Source organism: Oncorhynchus kisutch, linkage group LG12 (genome assembly GCF_002021735.2).
Source record: "Oncorhynchus kisutch isolate 150728-3 linkage group LG12, Okis_V2, whole genome shotgun sequence".
In the NCBI taxonomy this organism is placed as follows: Eukaryota; Metazoa; Chordata; class Actinopteri; order Salmoniformes; family Salmonidae; genus Oncorhynchus; species Oncorhynchus kisutch.
The window spans coordinates 46,506,232-46,530,383 of NC_034185.2; the positions used below are offsets into that span (position 1 = coordinate 46,506,232).

At 43.8% G+C, this 24,152-nt stretch overlaps 1 protein-coding gene across 1 annotated transcript in view; it reads right to left on the bottom strand.

Annotated features, from left to right (window-relative positions):
- Positions 1 to 23,521, bottom strand: part of LOC109901063 (catenin alpha-2-like) — a 651,970-nt gene extending 628,449 nt beyond the window's left edge. Inside the window, exon 1 of the mRNA XM_020497062.2 lies at positions 23,309 to 23,521. The gene's annotated coding sequence lies outside the window, so the exon portion shown is untranslated. The remainder of the gene's footprint in view (positions 1 to 23,308) is intronic.
- Positions 23,522 to 24,152: the final 631 nt, after the last annotated feature.

Below are 24,152 nucleotides of genomic sequence, written 5' to 3' on the forward strand. Positions count from 1 at the left end.
CACGGCACCCCATTCATATAGTGCACTACTTTTGACCAGAGGCCTATGGTGCCTGGTAATGCACTATAAAGGGAACAGGGTACCATGTGGGATGCAGCCCTAGTTAATCAGAGCTGCCTGGCCCTTTGTAGCTGGTTTGTGTTTTCACTGTCAGCCTTTGTCCTGTTCCAAAATCTCGCAAAGAAATGTGACTAGTGTTCTCTCCCTCTCTCTGTCTCTCTCTCTCTCTCCCTCTGTCTCTCTCTCTCTCTCTCTCTGTCTCTCTCTCTCTCTCTCTCCAATTTTCCAGGGCTACTCCTTGTGAAGGACAACATCTCGTTTGCAAATGGCCTTGCCACTGGTGAGGGTAAAGATAGAGATGATTGTGTTCAGCTGGCGGTCTCACAGACGTAGCCAATGGCAGTGATGGCCACGTGCCAACTGGGTCTGGTGAGAGGTATGTCCGAAATGGCGCCCTCGCCAGCCACTGCCAACAACCAGAGCAAATCAACATTGGAATTAGTCCGAGTCAATGAAGTGCTGTCACTAAATTCCACCCCCGGCCACGACGTTTCCATCCAATGTCACCTTCCCCACATTGAAATGTGACGCAGTCAGGGGTAAACGGTCTTTAGTAGGCATGACATCATATGGATATGATAAGCTGAACAAGCAGAAGTCTTGGAGGAATCAGAGAGAGAGCGAAGAACCTCACAGTACTGATGTGGCTGTTGATGATGCTATTCGTGGCTTTTATTTAGGTTTGTTTATCATACATGACTCATAGTCCCTTTAATAAATGCACCTCTGCAGAGACAGACAGGGACCTGAAATAGGCCCTGGGTTGTTCTAACACAGCAACCCTTTTCTTTCCAGGGATGTTCTAGCGACGGTTGTAGGGGGAGCACCGGGAGGACCACGCAACGCCACCGCCATCGATCCAACACCCTCCTACACGGTGTCGTCATCGCCGTTAGGGATGATCACGGTTATTCGATTATTGGAATATTCGAACCCGGACCTTAGTCATCGATTTACTTCACTTTGGAGAAGAAGACAAAAAAATTGGCCTTATTTGAATGAAAAGGCTTTGTTGAAAATGAAATGATCTACGTGACATTGCTACAGTTTTATGACAGTTATCGTTCCATACTGGAAACTTATTGACAACAACTGAGTGTTGGAGTCTGTCATGACGTGGAGCACGTATTGACTACTGAGATCCATGGACACAAACAGCGGAGGCAGCCCTGGGTGTTAAATCCACTGACGCCTCATCAGCCACACTGGACCTGCATCAAACCACAGCGGATACCACAAATCAACGCCATCGTCACCTCTCCAACAACCAACGCTTGGCTTCAGCACCAAGTGGCTCTGGCACTGTCCTAACTGAGCTCCTTAGCAAACTGGCACGGCAAATGGCCAAGTCAACAGGACCTCTCAATGAGCAGCGAGGCAAACTCTCTTGCCAGGGGCCGTATGTATGAACTGATCCTAGATCTGCACTCCTTATTCTGAGACACTTTATTGATACGGGGCCCAGGTCTTTATGGCGAACGAGACTTGATCTCAATGGGACTAACAAAATGCAAACTATGGGCCCTGGTCAAAAAGTAGTACATTATATCGGGAATAGTGTGGAATTTTGGATGCAGAAATGATCCACTCTGCTTTTCAGAGTGGATCACTGATGTCCACAAAGCCCTAGCTCTGCGTCCGTCAGTCAACACAGCAGTTGCATAACAGCGACACAATGACATTGACCTTGTCATTGCGCCCAAAGAGACAGAGATCAACAGCCAGGGATCATGATGGCTAAGACCATCCACAGAGCTACAGTAAGCCACCACCCACACACACAACAGGTCTGTGTCAATGTCAATACACTCTCCATTGCATTCACCCAGAGGACTCTCCACTGCAGGACACACAAGTAGCTCATTTCCATAATCACGTCTCCATTGCCTATCTTGTATTTTCCCTCGGTGAGTGAAATAACCTGGCTGCCCCATGGTTGTTTAGCAGACAATTTTATTAAAAGTGATTTACTGTACAGAGGTGTCAACATCTCATATTTTTAGTAAGCTATATGTGGTTCATCCGGGAAACAAACCCACAACCCTGGGGTTCGTAAAGCAAGGGTACAACTTTAGATAACAAACCTTTCTGACATGTAGGATATGGAATCATGCCAGTAGTAGTGGAGGGATTTCATGTCAGTAGTAGTGGAGGGAATCATGTCAGTAGTAGTGGAGCGAATCATGTCAGCAGTAGTGGAGGGAATCATGTCAGTAGTAGTGGAGGGAATCATGTCAGTAGTAGTGGAGGGAATCATGTCAGCAGTAGTGGAGGGAATCATGTCAGTAGTAGTGGAGGGAATCATGTCAGTAGCAGTGGAGGGAATCATGGCAGTAGTAGTGGAGGGAATGTCTGTGGTAATGGAGGGAATCATGACAGTAGCAGTGGAGGTAATCATGTCAGTTGTAGTGGAGGGAATCGTGTCAGTAGTAGTGGAGGGAATCATGGCAGTAGTAGTGGAGGGAATGTCTGTGGTAATGGAGGGAATCATGACAGTAGCAGTGGAGGTAATCATGTCAGTTGTAGTGGAGGGAATCATGCCAGTAGTAGTGGAGGGAATCATGTCAGTAGCAGTGGAGGGAATCATGTCAGTAGTAGTGGAGGATATCATGTCAGTAGTAGTAGAGGGAATCATGTCCGTTGTAGTGGAGGGAATCATGTCAGTAGTAGTGGAGGGAATCGTGTCAGTAGTAGTGGGGTAATCATGTCAGTAGTAGTGGAGGGAATCATGTCAGTAGTAGTGGAGGGAATCATGTCAGTAGTAGTGGAGGGAATCATGTCAGTAGTAATGGAGGGAATCATGGCAGTAGTAGTGGAGTTAATCTTAGTAGCAGCAGGAAATAGCTGTTAAATCTGACATGTTGATATACAGGGATTAACTTCACTAGAGTACTACTACTACTACTACTACTACTCTGTTTCCTGCTGCTGTTGAGATTCATTTACACTACTACTCTGTCTCCTGCTACTGTTGAGATAAACTCCATTAATACTCGGTTTCCTGCTGCTGTTGAGATTAACTCCATTAATACTCAGTTTCCTGCTGCTGTTGAGATGAACTCCACTACTACTCTGTTTCCTGCTGCTGTTGAGATGAACTCCACTACCTCTCTGTTTCCTGCTGCTGTTGAGATGAACTCCACTACTACTCTGTTTCCTGCTGCTGTTGAGATGAACTCCACTACTACTCAGTTTCCTGCTGCTGTTGAGATGAACTCCACTACTACTCTGTTGCTGCTGCTGTTGAGATGAACTCCACTACTCCTCTGTTTCCTGCTGCTGTTGAGATTAGCTCCACTACTACTCTGTTTCCTGCTGCTGTTGAGATGAACTCCACTACTACTCTGTTGCTGCTGCTGTTGAGATTAACTCCTCTACTACTCTGTTTCCTGCTGCTGTTGAGATGAACTCCACTACTACTCTGTTACTGCTGCTGTTGAGATTAACTCCACTACTTCTCTGTTTCCTGCTGCTGTTGAGATGAACTCCACTACTACTCTGTTGCTGCTGCTGTTGAGATGAACTCCACTACTTCTCTGTTTCCTGCTGCTGTTGAGATGAACTCCACTACTACTCTGTTGCTGCTGCTGTTGAGATGAACTCCACTACTACTCTGTTTCCTGCTGCTGTTGAGATGAACTCCACTACTACTCTGTTTCCTGCTGCTGTTGAGATGAACTCCACTACTACTCTGTTTCCTGCTGCTGTTGAGATGAACTCCACTACTACTCTGATGTTAATACCACGGTACCATGCCGTTGATACTGTGATAAGCACACAGGGATGTAGTAGACACAAGGTCAGACTTATTTGCCTGTTGGTTTTTGATTTCTCTCCCTCCTGTGCATTTGGTTCGATCAGAAAATAAATAAACAGTTGGCTTTTGGAAAAAACAAGTGTGAATGAATCATCAAGTACAAATTCATTTAGCCTAGTCAGTTAGTGTATGAATTAGGAAGCTAGCCAACCAATCGTTGTGGTCCAGTTTTTCGTAAAGGAGTCCTGTCCTGTAGAGCTTGACCGATTAATCGGAATGGCCGATTAATTAGGGTGGATTTCAAGTTTTCATAACAATCGGTAATCAGCATTTTTGGATGCCTATTTGTGCTGATTATATTGCAATCCACGAGGAGACTGCGTAGCAGGCTGACCACCAGTTACGCGAGTGCAGGCAGCAAGGAGCCATGGTCAGTTGCTAGCTAGCATTAACCTTGTCTTATAAAAACAATACATCTTAACATAATCACTACACATGGTTGATGATATTACTAGTTTAACTAGCTTGTCCTGCGTTGCATATAATCAATGCGGTGCCTGAAACTGTGTCACTTCTCTTGCATTCTGTGCAGCAGTTTGGGTCGCCTAGCTCGTTGTAAACTGTGTGAAGACCATTTCTTTCAAACAAAGACTGTAATTAATTTGCCAGAATTTTACATAATTATGACATAACATTGAAGGTTGTATAATGTAACAGCAATATTTAGACTTAGGGTTGCCACTCGTTAGATATAATACGGGACGGTTCCGTATTTCACTGAAAGAATAAACATCTTGTTTTCAAAATGATAGTTTCCGCATTTGACCATATTAATAACCTAAGGCTTGTATTTCTGTGTGTTTATTATATTATAATTAAGTCTATGATTTCATATTTGACAGAGCATTCTGACTGAGCTGTGGTAGGCAGCAGCTGTCTCGTAAGCATTCATTCAAACCGCACTTTCCTCCATTTGCCAGCGGCTTTTCGCAATGCTTGTAACACAAAGCTGTTTATGACTTCAAGCCTATCAACTCCCGAGATTCAGTTCAATTCAGAATGGGTAGCTAGGCTGTGAGCGGCGTGTACATGAATGGTTCAGTTCAGAATGGGTAGCTAGGCTGTGAGCGGCGTGTACATGAATGGTTCAGTTCAGAATGGGTAGCTAGGCTGTGAGCGGCGTGTACATGAATGGTTCAGTTCAGAATGGGTAGCTAGGCTGTGAGCGGCGTGTACATGAATGGTTCCATTCAGAATGGGTAGCTAGGCTGTGAGCGGCGTGTACATGAATGGTTCAGTTCAGAATGGGTAGCTAGGCTGTGAGCGGCGTGTATATGAATGGTTCAGTTCAGAATGGGTAGCTAGGCTGTGAGCGGCGTGTATATGAATGGTTCAGTTCAGAATGGGTAGCTAGGCTGTGAGCGGCGTGTATAGGCTTCATTCCACAAACATCTGGGTCCTGAGTGATGAGTGCTGGGCTTGGCGTCCCACAGAGCATTGAGTTGCTTAGGGAGACAGCTTCAATACAGTTAGATGACAGGAAGTAATTTCCCCCTCTCTCTAGCCAACGCTGGGCGAATGTTAACACCTGCCTCCCGTCGCCACAGAAACCTCATTGCGGCCTCATATTGGGGTTTATTGGCACTCCCATGAATGGGCTTCTGATAGCTCTTAACTTCCCAGGGCCAGATATGCTTCCTCATTGTGTCAAACCAAAGCCTAAACTTTTGATTGGCATGCTACGAAACTCGTCTGACGCAAATAAGACCCAGGTTCTAACTCCCAGCGTCAGTCACGCCGTCTGCTGTTCACAAGAGCTATAATATAGGCCTACTAATGGCAGAGTGACTGGCCACAGCCATAACAGGTTCAGTTCACACTTCCAGTGAGTTTACACTTCCAGTGAGTTTAAACTTCCAGTGAGTTTACATTTCCAGTGAGTTTACACTTCCAGTGAGTTTACACTTCCAGTGAGTTTAAACTTTCAGCGAGTTTACACTTCCAGTGAGTTTAAACTTCCAGTGAGTTTACACTTCCAGTGAGTTTACACTTCCAGTGAGTTTACACTTCCAGTGAGTTTAAACTTTCAGCGAGTTTACACTTCCAGTGAGTTTAAACTTTCTGCGAGTTTACACTTCCAGTGAGTTTACACTTCCAGTGAGTTTACACTTCCAGTGAGTTTAAACTTTCAGCGAGTTAGAAGTAGGCTACATGAATAAAAAATCAGCTAATAAGTTATGGTGACTTACAGTGAGGCTGTTCAATAATTCAAAATGTGTACACTCAGAGTTTGGTAAATATACAAGAGTATTTGCAGAGAGGGCTGAGGCAAATGTCAGATATCGAGGAAACTTTTGAAACACTGAAGTTCTGCTTACATGGATTAAATGTGCATTAAGGATTCTGTAACATTCAGAGAGAAGGCAGCCTAAAAATGTCCCCATCCCTTCTCATTACAGGAGCTAATATGCCACCTCTGCAGTGGCCCAGATTCACAGGAGCAGGAGTGTGTGCATCGCACGGCCAGAGAAGGCCGATCAAAGTAGGATCGGGAACATGTGTGAAGCCTCGGGGGCAGTCTAACAGATTCCCCGGCATATACACGCATGTATACATACATAACCACACACAAACATACACACACGGACACACACTCGCACACGCATACACAGATGTGCCCTTTCTCTTTCTCTCCCTTTCTCTCTTTAAAGCACTCTCTCTCTCTCTCTCCCTCTGTCTCTCTCTCTCTCTCTCTCTCTCTCTCTCTCATACACATGTGTACACATAAACTTGCACATACCTTGCGAGTTCAAAGTAAAAGCAATGCAGAGGCTTTGAGACTGCTGATTTGAGAGCGAGGTTGCAAAGCAACAACCTCAAGCTTGTAGCCCACATGAGAGCCCTAGATGAAGAAAAACGGATTGTGTAGCCAGAGAGAGAGAGAGAGAGAGGGAAACCAGCAGGTATGAAACTAATAGCTCTCGAGATCATAATGAAATTTGTTGGCTCCGATGACATCCGCCGAGCTTCTCCTGGACATGCTCTAAGTGCAATTTCAGCGAAACACACGCCTCGAATTAGTCGAAATTACAACATGTCAATTTCCTGCCTGTGTCCTGCTGCATGAGTCAATGACTAGCCTATCAGATGGTAACATCTTTCACAGGCGTTTCTCTCAACTCAACACAACCCCACCCACTCACCTCCTCAGCTAGCTGCTAGCTGCTAAGACAGACTTCAAACTTCAAAGACCAAAGTGACAGGCTTAATCAAAGTTGTGCCACCATACAGTGTGACACTTACCGTACAGTGTAGCCTGGAGCAGGATGCTCCTTCCAGCTGTTTTTGGGGTCCCTCGCAGCTAACCACTAGCTTGACATTCCTTATGAATCATTTCTGAAGTAAGCATCTATATAAAGCCTTAGAAGGGGCTTATGAAGGCTGAAATCAGCTATGTAGCCTAACAAAGGGTTTATTAAGGCTGAAATCAGCTATGTAGCCTAACAAAGGGTTTATGAAGGCTGAAATCAGCTATGTAGCCTAACAAAGGGTTTATGAAGGCTGCAATCAGCTATGTAGCCTAACAAAGGGTTTATGAAGGCTGAAATCAGCTATGTAGCCTAACAAAGGGTTTATGAAGGCTGAAATCAGCTATGTAGCCTAACAAAGGGTTTATGAAGGCTGAAATCAGCTATGTAGCCTAACAAAGGGTTTATGAAGGCTGCAATCAGCTATGTAGCCTAACAAAGGGTTTATGAAGGCTGAAATCAGCTATGTAGCCTAACAAAGGGTTTATGAAGGCTGAAATCAGCTATGTAGCCTAACAAAGGGTTTATGAAGGCTGAAATCAGCTATGTAGCCTAACAAAGGGTTTATGAAGGCTGAAATCAGCTATGTAGCCTAACAAAGGGTTTATGAAGGCTGAAATCAGCTATGTAGCCTAACAAAGGGTTTATGAAGGCTGAAATCAGCTATGTAGCCTAACAAAGGGCTTATGAAGGCTGAAATCAGCTATGTAGCCTAACAAAGGGTTTATGAAGGCTGAAATCAGCTATGTAGCCTAACAAAGGGCTTATGAAGGCTGAAATCACCTATGTAGCCTAACAAAGGGCTTATGAAGGCTGAACTCAGCTATGTGGCCTAACAAAGGGCTTATGAAGGCTGAAATCAGCTATGTGGCCTAACAAAGGGCTTATGAAGCAGTCATTTTGCCTTTTACAAGTTGTACTTCATTTAATGCAGGACCTCTTCATCTTTAACGTACGGCTGACTGTGCAGGTGCACAGTGAGAGGTGTAGGGTCCACCCCAAATAATCTACACAGTGCCCTATTGTTGACCAGAGGTAGTGCCCTAAAAAGGGAATAGTGGGCCATTTTAGGACACACTCATGGAGTAATGTAACAATCTGCCAGGCCTCTCCCTTTGAAGAACTATTAAAGAGAAATCCCTCCCTTTATTGCTTTCCTATAACAGATATTATGCCATAAAGATTTCCCTTTTACAGCGTCACTCATTACAGAATAGAAGGACCAACGCACGACAATGGGAGATTCAAATTGCTTTCCGTATTCGTAATTACTTTTTTTCCCCCAACAAATTGATCAAGTTTGAACCAATAACAAAAACAGATGTCTGGTGACAAGCAATTCTATCCGGGCAACGCAAAATTGTCTCTAGACTGGATTACTTAGTAATTCAAAATAGGCTGCTTTCCAAATGGCTCCCTATTCCCTACATACAGTAGTGCACTACTTTTGACCAGGGAATTATATAGAGAATAGGGTGCCATAGGAGACGCACCATAAACTTAACTGAAAATATGATGTTGAGTCCAGGTAGGAGAATTGGATGGTGGAGATGCTTGAGGAGTTTTATAGCTTGTTGATTCATTTCAAAGACAAGCTCATATACACAGACCCACACTGAATTCCCTCTGAACATCCAATACATGTTTTAAATCAGTACTAGAAATACACTGGTCACATCTCAGGCTTTTGTCTTCTCCATAGAGGACGCACATCCTAATTGACTCATATGTGACTATGTGAGAGTCAACTAAGTCTAATTGACTCATATGTGACTATGTGAGAGTCAACTAAGTCTAATTGACTCTTGTGACTATGTGAGAGTCAACTAAGTCTAATCGACTCTTATGTGACTATGTGAGAGTCAACTAAGTCTAATTGTCTCTTGTGTGACTATGTGAGAGTCAACTAAGTCTAATTGACTCTTGTAACTATGTGAGAGTCAACTAAGTCTAATCGACTCTTATGTGACTATGTGAGAGTCAACTAAGTCTAATTGACTCTTATGTGACTATGTGAGAGTCCACTAAGTCTAATTGACTCTTATGTGACTATGTGAGAGTCAACTAAGTCTAATTGACTCTTATGTGACTAAGTGAGAGTCAAATAAGTCTAATTGACTCTTATGTGACTATGTGAGAGTCAACTAAGTCTAATCGACTCGTATGTGACTATGTGAGAGTCAAATAAGTCTAATTGACTCTTATGTGACTATGTGAGAGTCAAATAAGTCTAATTGACTCTTATGTGACTATGTGAGAGTCAAATAAGTCTAATTGACTCTTATGTGACTACGTAAGAGTCAACTCAGTTTTGTCTCCTGCAGCTCACTGACTACTTTCCAGTACACACTAATACATGTTCTCACCTATTGTAATGATTCACTTTGAAACACAACAAAGGCAGCACCAGACCCTCAGAGCCCCTCAGTCTCTTTGAAGTAAACACAACAAGGCAAACCTAGCACACACACTAGCACACACACTAGCACACACACTAGCACACACACTAGCACACACACTAGCACACACACTAGCACACACACTAGCACACACACTAGCACATACACTGGCACACACACTAGCACACACACTAGCACACACACTAGCACACACACTAGCACACACACTAGCACACACACTAGCACACACACTAGCACACACACTGGCACACACACTAGCACACACACTAGCACACACTCAAACTGAACCATCCCCCTTCTAACAATATAGGGGGTAATTCTCACAGAGCTTGAAACCAGCCAGCCATCTGCCCCTTTGAAAAGACGTTGTTGGATTTCTCACACGAGGGGAAATCAGTAAAGAGCACCTGCTGTCTCTCCTCGCATGGCCCTTCGTCTCAGCGGCAGAGGCAGACGCAGATGATTCATGATGAATATTTTTTAAGAAAGGAAGGGAGCATAAAAAGGCTCCATTAGAGATGTACTGACATCCTCTTGGCTGGGCTCGCAGGAATTAAAAGGGCAATCTGGGATAGTCCCGATATTAAGCTTCCCAAATGCAAAAAAAAATACAAAGGTTATAAATGTATTTGAGATACTGTTTATACTTAGATTTCCCTGTCTTCTGGAAAGCCTACATAGAAATCAGGCCAAATGAGCACGGCCGTTACTTATCCAAGTTAATGGAGAACATTTAGTGGTTAAATCGTATTAACAAGACGAGAGAAAAATAGAATTACTGTTGGGTTTTTAAATTCTAAACCAAGAGCATGAAATTACATATGGCAAGCTGTGTTCTAAGGATTGGATTTTGGACAAGATTTTGGATGTCTGTGTTTTGGGAATAGAATGATATGGTCTGACAAGCAAATGTGCTGTCATTCAGTCAGGGTGTGACAAATGTATTGTCACTTCAACAGCATCACAGCCAAATTGTTGTTATAATTGTGTCATAAGAAGCAAAATACACAAAATGAAAGCTGTTTTTACAGATAGGAATCCATTAAATTGCTGTTCCCACTACGTCCAATAGCCTTTGCCTTTTGGTGTGTGTGTTTAAGAGTCCTTCATTTGGTCGGGTACCACGGGTATTCAATTAGCTGGCGGGTGGTATGAAAACTTTCCTTCAACCCGTGGGTCGGTTCGCAATTCAGAACAATTATAATGCGGGTAGGAAATGTTTTAAATCAAGATAATAGCAAAATGAAAGAACGATAACTTATTCAGCATGAGGCTGTAGGCAGCCCACTCACTGTTGCATTGTGTGCCTAGCAACCGGACTAAACAAACACGCAGTGCCCATGCTTCAGCCCCATAGTCCCTAAACGACGTGAGGTTCACTGCAGTCACGTGGGTCGTACTGGGGTACGGATGTAAAAATGACAAAAAAAAATCGGCCATTCAAATTGCCTTGTTAAATCTTGTTCATTCTCTTAATTAAATACAATGACTGAATGTCTGATACAACAAACTTTGGTGATATGGTTATCAAACTACTGCATATCCCTTAAAAAATATAATTTTGTGTGTGCAGGGTGTGCTAATAGCATGATAACGCTTTAGACAAACTGGTAGAGTAGCTAGCATAGCTAGCCATCGCTAGCATTCATTGATTGAAGTTGAAGTAACTTTGGAGTGTAATGGAAGTCGGAAGTTTACATACACTCAGGTTGGAATCATTAAAACTTGTTTTTCAACCACTCCACACATTTCTTGTTAACAAACTATAGTTTTGGCAAGTCGGTTAGGACATCTACTTTGTGCATGACACAAGTAATTTTTCAAACAATTGTTTACAGACAGATTATTTCACTTATAATTGACTGTATCACGATTCCCGTGGGTCAGAAGTTCACATACACTAAGTTGACTGTGCCTTTAAACAGCTTGGAAAATTCCAGAAAATGTTGTCATGCCTTTAGAAGCTTCTGATATCCTTTTTGACATCATTTGAGTCAATTGGCGGTGTACCTGTGGATGTATTTCAAGGCCTACCTTCAAACTCAGTGCCTCTTTGCTTGACATCATGGGAATATCAAAAGAAATCAGCCAAGCACTCAGAAAAGGTTCATCCTTGGGAGCAATTTGCAAACGCCTGAAGGTTCATCTGTACAAACAATAGTACACAAGTATAAACACCATGGGACCACGCAGCCGTCATACCGCTCAGGAAGGAGATGCATTCTGTCTCTTAGAGATGAACATACTTTGGTGTGAAAAGTGCAAATCAATCCCAGAACAACAGCAAAGGACCTTGTGAAGATGCTGGAGGAAACAGGTACAAAAGTATCTATATCCACAGTAAAACGAGTCCCATATCGACGTAACTTGAAAGGCCGCTCAGAAAGGAAGAAGTCACTGCTCCAAAACTGTAATAAAAAAAAGCCAGACTACGGTTTGCAACTGCACATGGGGACAAAGACCGTACTTTTTGGAGAAATGTCTGAGGAAACAAAAATAGAACTGTTTGGCCATAATAGCCATTGTTATGTTTGGAGACAAAATGGGAACAACATCCCAACCGTGAAGCACAGGGGTGGCAGCATCATGTTGTGGGGGTGCTTTGCTGCAGGAGGGACTGGTGCAATTCACAAAATAGATGGCATCATGAAGGTGGAAAATGATGTTGATATATTGAAGCAACATCTCAAGACATCAGTCAGGAAGTTAAAGCTTGGTCACAAATGGGTCTTCCAAATGGACAATGACCCCAGGCATACTTCTAAAATTATGGCAAAATGGCTTAAGGACAACAAAGTCAAGGTATTGGAAAAATCCTTCACAAAGCCCTGACCTCAATCCCATAGACTATATAAAAGCTGAAAGAAATAATTCTCTCTACTATTATTCTGATATTTCACATTCTTATAATAAAGTGGTGATCCTAACTGACCTGAGACAGGGAGTTTTTACTGGGATTAAATGTCATGAATTGTGAAAAACCGAGTGTAAATGTATTTGGCTAAGGTGTATGCAAACGTACGACTTCAACTGCATATAACATTCACAAAATGTGGACGGGAGCTATAATACAGTTATTGTTCTTTGAAATCAGGCTCGGCTGCACTGCTTTAAACTGGGAAAGACTGCTTCTGTACCCCAATCTTTAGTGAAATACATTGATGTTACTGACGGGTACCGGGTCGGCTCTTGCAACAATTCTCCAAATAATATCTGCACGGATGTCAGGTGGGTCTCGGAATTGATATGGCTGGCACGGGGCGGGTGTGGCTTCAAAAAAGTGTGTGTGTGTGTTTGCTGAGTCAGAAGAACACCACTGACTCATCCAACAAAGGTGTCGTAACAGTGACAAAATATCTGAAAAATCTCCATTCCGTCTCTTCTAAACTGCCGGGTTAGCGTGTCTGCTATGGGAAGCCCAATAGGCTCTAGGTCATGATGCTATAGCTAGTGAGCCCACCATATCCCCGCCCGGTCTCAAGCGCACAGACAGACAGACAGACAGACAGACAGACAGACAGACAGACAGACAGACAGACAGACAGACAGACAGACAGACAGACAGACAGACAGACAGACAGACAGACAGACAGACAGACAGACAGACAGACAGACAGACAGACAGACAGACAGACAGACAGACAGACAGACAGACAGACAGACAGACAGACAGACAGACAGACAGACAGACAGACAGACAGACAGACAGACAGACAGACAGACAGACAGAGTTTGTCTTTGCTGGGTTATTCCCCTCAGGGTTCATTCTAGCTGGAGAGAAAAGAAGTGAGAACTAGGAGACCGAAAGAATCCTAGCATGTCGTCTCGCCCAGGGGACACCCACAGTCTCTCTCTTCTCTTTCTATGCTCTCTTCCCTCTCTCTTATAGCGTTTCTCTTTATTAGGCTAACCCTTAATGCTGAGACAATGTCATACTGCAAGACACATGATCCAGCACAGTCACCTGTACATGGAAAACAGGGCATGAGTGAGTGATTGATTGACAGACACGGGACAGCTCTAAAGTGAGCATATTGCCGGCCTTGTGTGTGTCTGTGCAGTCAGTAGAGAATACAGGATATATCAACACAAAAAGATTGCATATTTATATCCTGTCGTAAACAATAGAGAAGTTAATGCACAAAGGCACTAGGGCCCGCTCACTGCGGGGGACGAGCTGAGAGCTGAGCCGGTACTGAGGGGCCACACTGGACCCTGATCTATAGAGCGTCTGTGTGTGTCTGCCACAGTGAGAGTCTGCAATTGTGTGTGGGTGTGTGGCAGTCATTGCATCTGTTTGTGTCTAGAGACCGTGTCGCTGCAGCAGGCAGGATGGACAATGGGGGAGGGGGGGGGGGGGGGGGGGGGGGGTAGGCAACACTACTTCTGAGCCCTACAGGGAGATTTGCCTCAGATGGAATCAAAAGAACAACAAGGCGTCCCAGGTATGGGGAGGATAAAGGGAACAGCAGATAGATAGATAGAGAGAGACAGAGAGGTAGAGAGGGATAGAGGCAGGGTGAGAGAGAGAGAGAGAGAGGGAGGGAGGGAGGGAGGGAGGGAGGGATGCCAATATAGAACATTTAATTGAAATGAGATGGAGCGAGAGAGAGAGAGAGAGAGAGAAAGAGTGGAGTTGCTCAGAGAAGTGACTGAGCCTCACAGGGATTAGCATAGCGAGAAAGTGAGTGTCCCCAAACGGCACCCCATTTCCTACATAGTTCTGTGGGCTCTGGTGAAAAGTAGCTAGCGCATTATGAAAGGAATGAGATTCAGACTTATGCTGAACGATTGTACTGTGAATGCTGTTTGTGAGACGTCAGAAAGAACAAGTGACCATGACCCAGCTCTACTTAGCCTTCTGTAAATCATAGAAAGACCTCGGTTACTCTCTAGGCCTAGATCTAGCCAACGAGTGTTTTTAAAGGTCAGAATATCCATTTGTATTCCCGGAGTGGGTGAATGACAGACGGGCACTGGAAAGAGAGAGAGAGCGAGAGCGAGAGAGATGGATGTGTCAGTTCAAATCTGGTATTCCATGGATACATGGAAGAGAGGACTTGTAAGAAAGAGTCGGTACTGTATAAGTTGAAACTAATTAGCCCCTGGTGGACCTTCAGATCATAGAGATGCAACATAATCGTGTTCTATTTCATTCTGAGCTTCAACTTCTCCCAAACATCACACAGGTCAGTACTGGGCCACTCTGTTCCTAAGAAGGATTGGTAGTGACCGTGGGATATATTCCAAATGGCACCCTATTCCCTATATAGTGCACTGGTCAAACGTAGTGCACTGTGTAGGGAATAGGGGGGAAATTAGATGGAGGCATCACCACGGCAGGTGAAGACAGGGGAGCAAAAATAATGATAACAACTTCTCTCATCATCTTCCTCTCTCTACAACACCAAGTATGTTAACGGAGGGTGAAACCTCACCCTTTTACAGAAAAGAACATAATGATCATTGTATGGCTTATAATAGTTACATCACACAGTAAGCACAGTGCTAGAAGTCCTGTTTAAAAGTCACTTGATTTGAAAGTCTGTGGCTGTCTACATACCACCACAGACCGATGCTAGCACTAAAACAAGGCCGATTCCTCTTTTATCCCCAAGCACTCCCTGGCTTTATGAACTACAGCCTCACCTCGTTGGGGAAGGAAGTCCATTTAAGGCACGGGAGTGGAGCCAGGGGGCTGCAAGATATCTCCCCTCAATAACCACGCCCCTCACCTCTCCCTGCCATCTGCCACAGTATATACCCCAACCAGAAGCAATGGATTAAAGGCAACATTCGCACTGAGCTAAAAGGTAGAGCTGTCGCTTTCAAGGAGTGGGACTCTAACCCGGATGCTTATAAGAAATCCCGCTATGCCCTCTGACGAACCATCAAACACCGGCTATGAAGCTTGTCAGATGTGTCAGGGCCTGCAAACTATTGCAGACTACAAAGGGAAACACAGCCGAGAGCTGCCCAGTAACACAAGCCTTCCAGACGAGCTAAATAACTTCTATGCTCGCTTTGAGGCAAGTAACATTGAAACATACATGAGAGCATCAGCTGTTCCGGACGACTGTGTGATCACTCTCCACAGCCGATGTGAGTAAGACCTTTAAACAGGACAACATTCACAAGGCCGCAGGACCAGACGGATTACCAGGACGTGAACTCTGAGCATGCGCTGACCAACTGGCAAGTGTCAGTTTCAACCTCTCCCTGTCTGAGTCTGTAATACCAACATGTTTCAAGCAGACCACCATATTCCCTGTACCCAAGAACACTAACATAACCTGCCTAAATGACTACTGACCCGTAGCACTCACGTCTGTAGCCATTAAATGTTTTGAAAGGCTGGTCATGGCCCACATCAACACCTTTATCCCAGAAACGCCCACTCGAATTTGCATACCGCCCCAACAGATCCACAGATGATGCAATCTCTATTGCACTCCACACTGCCCTTTCACACCTGGACAAAAGGAACACCTATCTGAGAATGCTATTCATTGACTACAGCTCAGCGTTCAACACCATAGTGCCCACAAAGATCATCACTAAGCTAAGGACCCTGGGACTAAACACCTCACTCTGCAACTGGATACTGGACTTCCTGACGGGCTGCCCCCAGTTGGTAAGGGTAGGTAACAACACATCCGCCACACTGATCCTCAACACGGGGGCCCCTCAGGGGCACGTGCTCAGTCCCCTCCTGTACTCTGTTCACTCATGACTGCACGGCCAGGCACGACTCCAATACCATCATTAAGTTTGCTGTTGACACAACAGTGGTAGGCCTGATCACCGACAACGATGAGACTGCCTATAGGGAGGAGGTCAGAGACCTGACCATGTGGTGCAATGACAACAACCTCTCCCTCAACATGATCAAGACAAAGGAGATGATTGTGGCCTACAGGAAAAGGAGGACCGAGCACTCCCCCCCTTTTCATCGACAGGCTGTAGTGGAGCAGGTTGAGTGCTTCAAGTTCCTTGGCGTCCACATCACCAACAAACTAACATGGTACAAGAACACCAAGACAGTTGTGAAGAGGGCACGACAAAACCTATTCCCCCTCAGGAGACTGAAAAGATTTGGCATGAGTCCTCAGATCCTCAAAAGGTTTTACAGCTGCACCCCCGAGAGCATCCTGACGTGTTACATCATTGACTGATATGTTAACTGCTCGGCCTCTGACAGCAAGGCACTACAGAGTGTAGTGCGTACACCCAGTACATCACTGGGGCCAAGCTTCCTGCCATCCAAGAGCTCTATGTAAGGCGGTGTCAGAGGAAGGACCTAAAAATTGTCAAAGGCCCCCCCCCCCTGTTCTATTGTGACAAAATTAACAAATAAAATTTGATTTAGATTTAGACAGGGGGGAGCTGATCTAAGCTCAACACTCTGTATACTAGGCTGTAGGCTCTTGGCCTACTGTAGCAACTCAATTGAGATGTGCAGCCTATCTTTAGTGTATTAAGTAGTTTTCTGCCTTTCCAACCCCCCCCCCCCCCCGGACACACACACACACGTTGAGATACACAGGGTCAGCAGCAGCAATTGCTGGGGGGTTAAGTGCCTTTCTTAAGGGAACAGCGGCAGGAGATGGTAATTGGGATCAGAGACCAGCAGTTTTCCAGCTGCCAGTTCAGTTCCATTCTCATTTTTGTGTTGCCCGGCCCGGGGCTTGACCTTCCGGCTGCCGGTCAGCCTCTCTAACCTCTAGGCCATTGCCGTCCTCCAAAGACGATCCCCTTCAAAGAGTAAAGACTTTCCTGTTTCCATCACAAACAGAAACACGAGGAAACACAGACGGTGCTCATCCAGGACGGAGAGCCCGGTCCTGTATATAAGAAAGTGACCTAAGTAGCCTATTTTTGATGCATGGTAGACTACCAGGCCTTCTACGATAGTTAACAGACATCAGACCTCAATAGGCTGGGAGATGAGGCTAAGCTGGTGATTGATAGTCCTTTTCCATAATGCAGGGGAGCTGATACGCTATAAGCATAAGACCCTGTCACATCTATGGCTCTGTGCCCCTACCGAGCGGTCATGCCATGCTACATCACATAGGAGTCAGACAAGTCACTAAGTTCCATACTAGCACCACTAAAATGCACGCCCAATTCTAGGTTCATACTGGATATCAGAACACAGCCAGTGGGTTTTGACAAAAATATTGCCATTTTATAACCTACAGCATACTTAGGGCAGCCGAACACCCTGTTAGTCTGACTGGGTATTCAAGTCATTGTCGGCATTTCAAATGACACCCTATGCCCTATATAGCGCACTACTACTAGTACCCTACTGCTACCTGGCCCTGGTCAAAAGTAGTGCACTATAAAGGGTGCCATTTGGTCCTCAACCATCATCTCAGAACAGATTCTGTAAATGGAAAGTGATAGAGAAGCTCTAGTAGTCACTTGAGGGAAGGGGAAAAGGTGCCAATGTGCAAAGTGTGCACTTGAAGTGGATTAGGTACCCTGAACATCAAAGTGGATAACTAAGTTGTGGTTGAGAACCAGCTATCATCACCAACCCGACTACACTGTCTGTGAGTGAACGAAGGTGGTTAATTGGTGTCAGTCGGGGCCCACTCACAATTGATAGGACCTCCACGGACAGCGAAGAATCCATTAACAGTTCAATCTTGTCAAGATCAATAACTCTACTTGGAGGATAGGGGCAATTATTCTTCTTTGGAAGTCTGAGAGGGGAATTATTAAGAACTGTTTTATGAAAAAGGTCTCAGAAGAGCCTTTAAAAATGCCCTGCAGCATGTCTGCTCTGAGAAATTTGCCTTGTCTGCTGGACAATGATGAACAAAGGTGTCTTCGGACTCAGAGTCTGCTTGCTAAAATAACTTGTAAGTGCTCCTCAATCTTCTAGTGCATTAGCTAACTCTCTACCTTCCCCGGCCTGTTCATTTTTTTAATTGAGCCGATAACAACTTTATCACAGGTAATTTCACCTCTTAACAAGATCGGTTCGCTCTTTCCATGCTTTGGTGATTTAGAAGATTTCCCAATGGCCAATTTATCAACTGGACGCTCGAAACAAATTAATTTTTCCAACTACGCGATAAGGGGTAAAACGCAATAAGGGGCTCATTCCTTAATTAGATAGTTACAATGTTCTTACTTCAAGTACGGAGAACTTAACTGTACTGAACAGTAGTATGCTAGTTTTTGAACTGCCCTGTGAAGAATATGATTGAGTGCTTTTTTCAAACATGGTGTCTGCTAAGTAGGCTACTAGAGTGAAAAATCTCTTGGCAGCTGCACATGTTTACTACGCAACTGAGTCCAAGGAGACGGCAGTATACTGGTGGGTGTGGTCTTTGGCTGATTGACAGCTGGTGAGAATGCAGCTGAGTGCAATGCGCTCACTCTCTCTAGCAACAGTGCACTGACCGCTGGCTGCTGACACTACACTTTCCACCATGTCACTGGATCATCAGACCATCTGGGTCCAAATAGTATTTGTTTTCTTATAAATACTTTGAGTGTTTGATCGAGCCTGCCTTGAGTGCCAGACGGGCGGGGTTTGGGACCTTGGGCACTATTCCATTGGTTCCAGTGCACCAGGCAAGCCCTATCAAGTGCAGCTGAAGTACTTGAACTACAACGAATACTATTTGAACCCGGGTTTGTAGGGCATCTCTATGTAGTCACTACTTTGTGTAGACTAGGCTAAACAGCTAAACAAACAACATGTCAGCCTGAACTGAACAAAAGGCATTCTCTAGGTTATTGTGACTTTTAAATGCATCATCACCCAAAATGTCCAACTGTTTTCAGAGGGCCTGAGCCAAGTGTAATGCTACTCATACTGAATATTACAACAAATACTGAGTCAAGTCTCATACAACCTAATTTCTCCATCAAAGACAAATGTGATGCCTCCTTATTAAAGGACAAAACATTGTTGTCGCTATCAATGGAAACATTTGACCAATCCTCCATGAAAACAACTAAGGAATCAAAGTTGTCGGTGCAATAACATTTAACAGTGTAGTATACCCACAGCATCATTACGCACACAGGTCAAAGTATTGATCCATAGAGATGCCCTACAAACCCGGGTTCAAATAGTATGTGTGTGTGTGTGTGTGTGTGTCTGTGTGTTATCCACAAGCCTTCAGCATTTTCACATAAGATGACCAGCCCTGAGTCCTCCTATAGTGTGTGTTCTTCTTACCTTAGCATAGATAAGCCATTCCCCAATGCAGAGCTACAAAACTTTGAAACCTTACTCCTTTGGAGTGACAGACTGAATGCAGGCAGTGGAGAAACTTCTACCTGGGTTGTGTTCATTAGGATACACAAGGAACACGTTTAGCAGCCGAAATGGAATATGTGTGTTTCTATTCGAATATGTGTGTTTCTATACAGTCCCTCTCTGTATCCGTCTGTTTGGTTTGGTTTGGTGCCTAAATCACACAACCTTAGTTCAACCTGCATTTGTGTCCCAGGCTACAGGGCGTCCATGGCTACCATGAAGCCTTCCAGCTGTAGCTAACGACCACTAACAGGCTCCAAGGTGTCCTGCCAATATGGCCCCCACCAATATCGCCCTGGAGACCAGCAACACAATGCAATCCTATTGAACTGTTATTGATTGTGTATCTAGGGCCTAGCTTATAACAGCTCCAGGACAACACAACAAGGAACTAGTAAGACTGCAGCCCTTTAACTCGACCCAAACACTATGACTGTGTCTCAAATGGTACCCTATTCCTTACATAGTCCACTACTTTTCAAAAAAGTAGTCCACTAAATAGGGAATAGGGTGCCATTTAGGACGCACATCATGAGATGCACTGAGAGGCCTATATGGAGAACCAGTGATGGGCATAGTCTGCATTTCTAATGACCTGTGATCTTTAGAGTAGTGGTGGACATGCACACACACACACACAAGCACACACACAAATGACAAAGCACTGTCACTGAAGAAAACACTTGTGAAGAAAACACAGAGGGAGCCATATATACTCCCTGTGAGTGTTCTCCCTGAATGCCTGGGCGCCAATCAAAAGTTCAAGTTCTAAATGTGGCCACTCCGTGACCCCTGGAACTCTCTGAGATGCCAGGCCCAGCTCCGGTTACAGGGACAGAATGTGTGTGTGTGTTTACGTTTGTGTGTGTGTGTCTGTGTGTGTGTGTTATCCACAAATCACACACCGAATCATAACCCAGCCATTACTGTATGGGACCATATTCAATAAACATGCACAGACACATACGTCTGCACACGCTACTACTTAACTATTGAGCAGTCGGCCTACTACTGGCTTATTGTTGGACAGACACTGCTTCTTGCCTGGAGGGATGAGGTTGTGCACCAACAAATGACAAGGACCTATTTTAGTATCGGGGTGTTTTTAGAACCGTTACAAAACGTGTTTACCATCTAACTGTAGATAAAGAAAAGTACTACAGCACCACATCTGTATGGCATTTCCACCCTAAACGGAACTCTTGGAATATATAAAAAAGAGATGTTGTGCTTTCTTTGCCCCTTACTCTTTAGATGTATGTAATACTCGATAAATAATAGGTCGGTAAATACTGTAAATAGTACATAAATAATATGTCGGTAAATACTGTAAATAGTACATAAATAATAGGTCGGTAAATACTGTAAATAGTACATAAATAGTAGGTCGGTAAATACTGTAAATAGTACATGAATAATAGGTCGGTAAATACTGTAAATAGTACATCAATAATCGGTCGGTAAATACTGTAAATAGTACATAAATAGTAGGTCGGTAAATACAGTAAATAGTACATAAATAATAGGTCGGTAAATACTGTAAATAGTACATAAATAATAGGTCGGTAAATACTGTAAATAGTACATAAATAATAGGTCGGTAAATACTGTAAATAGTACATAAATAATAGGTCGGTAAATACTGTAAATAGTACATAAATAGTAGGTCGGTAAATACTGTAAATAGTACATAAATAATAGGTCGGTAAATACTGTAAATAGTACATAAATAATAGGTTGGTAAATACTGTAAATAGTACATAAATAATAGGTAGGTAAATACTGTAATAGACTAATAATAAATAGCTAATAGTAGGACAATAAGGAAATAATCAGGCCAGGCATAGGTACGCAGGTGGCACTGTGCTTTGGCACTCACATGCTATGAATGCATTCATTGAACAGCTTCAACGCCATTTTATGTTAGGTGCTAAGGCAAAAACAAGACTTGCAATTTGCGGCTTACCTGAGTCACGAACTTCATTCCCTAACCGACTGTCAATAATTCAACAATAAATACAAACAAATATGAAAAATGATGTTTAAAAAAAGGACAACTGTGCACTATACTACTACACCTCATTTTAAACCTGCCTGATAGCCCACCTGAAAACAGTCAAGTAATGTTAACTAATTGAAAATGATTCTGCGAGAAATGTTGAATAGCACTACTGTTGTGGTATTAAAAATAGAGGATTAAATTGGGTCCCCCGCGGGACAGGTGAGCTAACGTAGGCTAATGCGATTAGCATGAGGTTGTAAGTAACAAGAACATTTCCCAGGACATAGACATACAGTATCTGATATTGGCAGAAAGCTTAACTTCTTGTTAATCTAACTGCACTGTCCAATTTAGAGTAGCTATTAGAGTGAAAGAATACCATGCTATTGTTTGAGGAGAGTGCACAGTTATGAACTTGAAAAGTTATTAATAAACCAATTAGGCACATTTGGGCAGTCTTGATTCAAAATTTTGAACAGAAATGCAATGGGTCATTGGATCAGTCTAAACCTGCTGCCATCTAGTGGCCAACATCTAAATTACGCCTGGAATGGATTAATACATTATGGCCTTTCTCTTGCATTTCAAAGATGAAAAATACAAAATAAAAAAATCATGTTTTTTTCTTTGTATTATCGTTCACCAGATCTAATGTGTTATATTCTCCTACATGCATTTCACATTGCCATAAATGTCAAAGTGTTTCCTTTCAAATGGTATCAAGAATATGCATATCCTTGCTTCAGGTCCAGAGCGACAGGCAGTTAGATTTGTCATTTTCTGCGAAATGTAAAAAAAGGGGCGGATCCTTAAGAGGTTGTGCCTGCCCCTATGTGATATATTCAGACAACGAGTAGCCTAATAGTATAGCCCAACTGAGACAAAGAATAACGGATGCATTATCCGGATGATGGGGATGGAAATATAGGACGCACACCGACATGGGGCTCCAGACTGAACGATTCAGATTGGAAAAGGAATGACTGGAATAAAGAGTAATTCCATAATTGTAGGTCCCAATCAACACAAAGCCACTCGGGGCTATACGAACCGATGTTGTATTCAGGCGGAAGACCCATTCCCTAGAATAAAACACAGCCCATGTCTGTAGCTTAGCTGCTATCAAGCTAACATGCTACACTAGCCAGCTCTCGAGACTCGCCCGAAAGAGGCTCGCGCTGACGGTGCGCTGGCAGGCTTCAGCACTGCTTGCTGGATGGTATGGTACCCGACTAGATCATGGTTAGCTATCATGAATTATCCAGCAATGCCCGTAAGAATAACCATACATATCATAGAGGTTTTAAACGTTCTTTAAAATGAATGCGTTATAAATAGAATATTAATTCAAATAGAGGAATTGACTAGGATGCGTTAACCTCGCCTTGCTACAATGTAGTGTCTGACCCAGCACCGAGACAGCGCAACAATGTTGCTAGCAAACACCGGCTAGTGGCTGTCTTCAAAGCTTACCTTGTTTGATGACAGCTCTTGTATTTCAACAAAAGATGTATAATGTATTGTTTCACTGTGTATTCCTAATAGATACTGCCTTCTCGGTCTCGTTCCTTCGGCTAAATCGCCTAAATCCGTGCGCTTTCCTTCAGAATAGTGCTGAATCTGAATGGGTGCACGGCACGCGCGGCTGTCGGTATCTAGGAAATTCTACCGCCGCTCCCTGCCAAATAATGACCCCTCCCACCGCTGAAGCCACAGCCATAGAGAAGACAGGTGCTGATTGTGCGCTCTTGCGCAGCTCCGTGGAATAGTGAGCGCCTTGCAATATAGTGAGCTGGTTGGTACATTCAAAGGGCTGTCAAATCAGCGGTCTCGCTCTCATCCGCGCATGTGCAGTATCTCGGTTGAGAATGCACCCTGCTACTAGATTGACAGAGCTTTTTTTAAGCGTATGGTTGCCAAATTTTGACTCTGGACGCTGGAAGTGGGACAAGGGGATGATGCGCATGGCCAGCATGGACTGATAACGATTATGGTCATGCCTGTGTGTTTTTAAAATTGTATTTAGGAAAGCGTAAAGTAATCTGTGTACCACCGGTATGCGTGTTATAGAAACGGCTAGGGCAAGCTATAAACAAGAAGAAAGACTGGAATCGAGAACAAACACACAGGCCATGTTGTCTATATCTACCCAGTTATGGGTTAAATTTGAATGTGTTAAATATGGGTAATTCCATGGTAACAGTGACAGTGACAGTGACATTGAGACTCAGATTTTTGTCAAACAAAACCAATGATTGCAAAGTTAAACAATCCATACCATATGCACATGGACTAATTTGAACCATTTCCATGACAA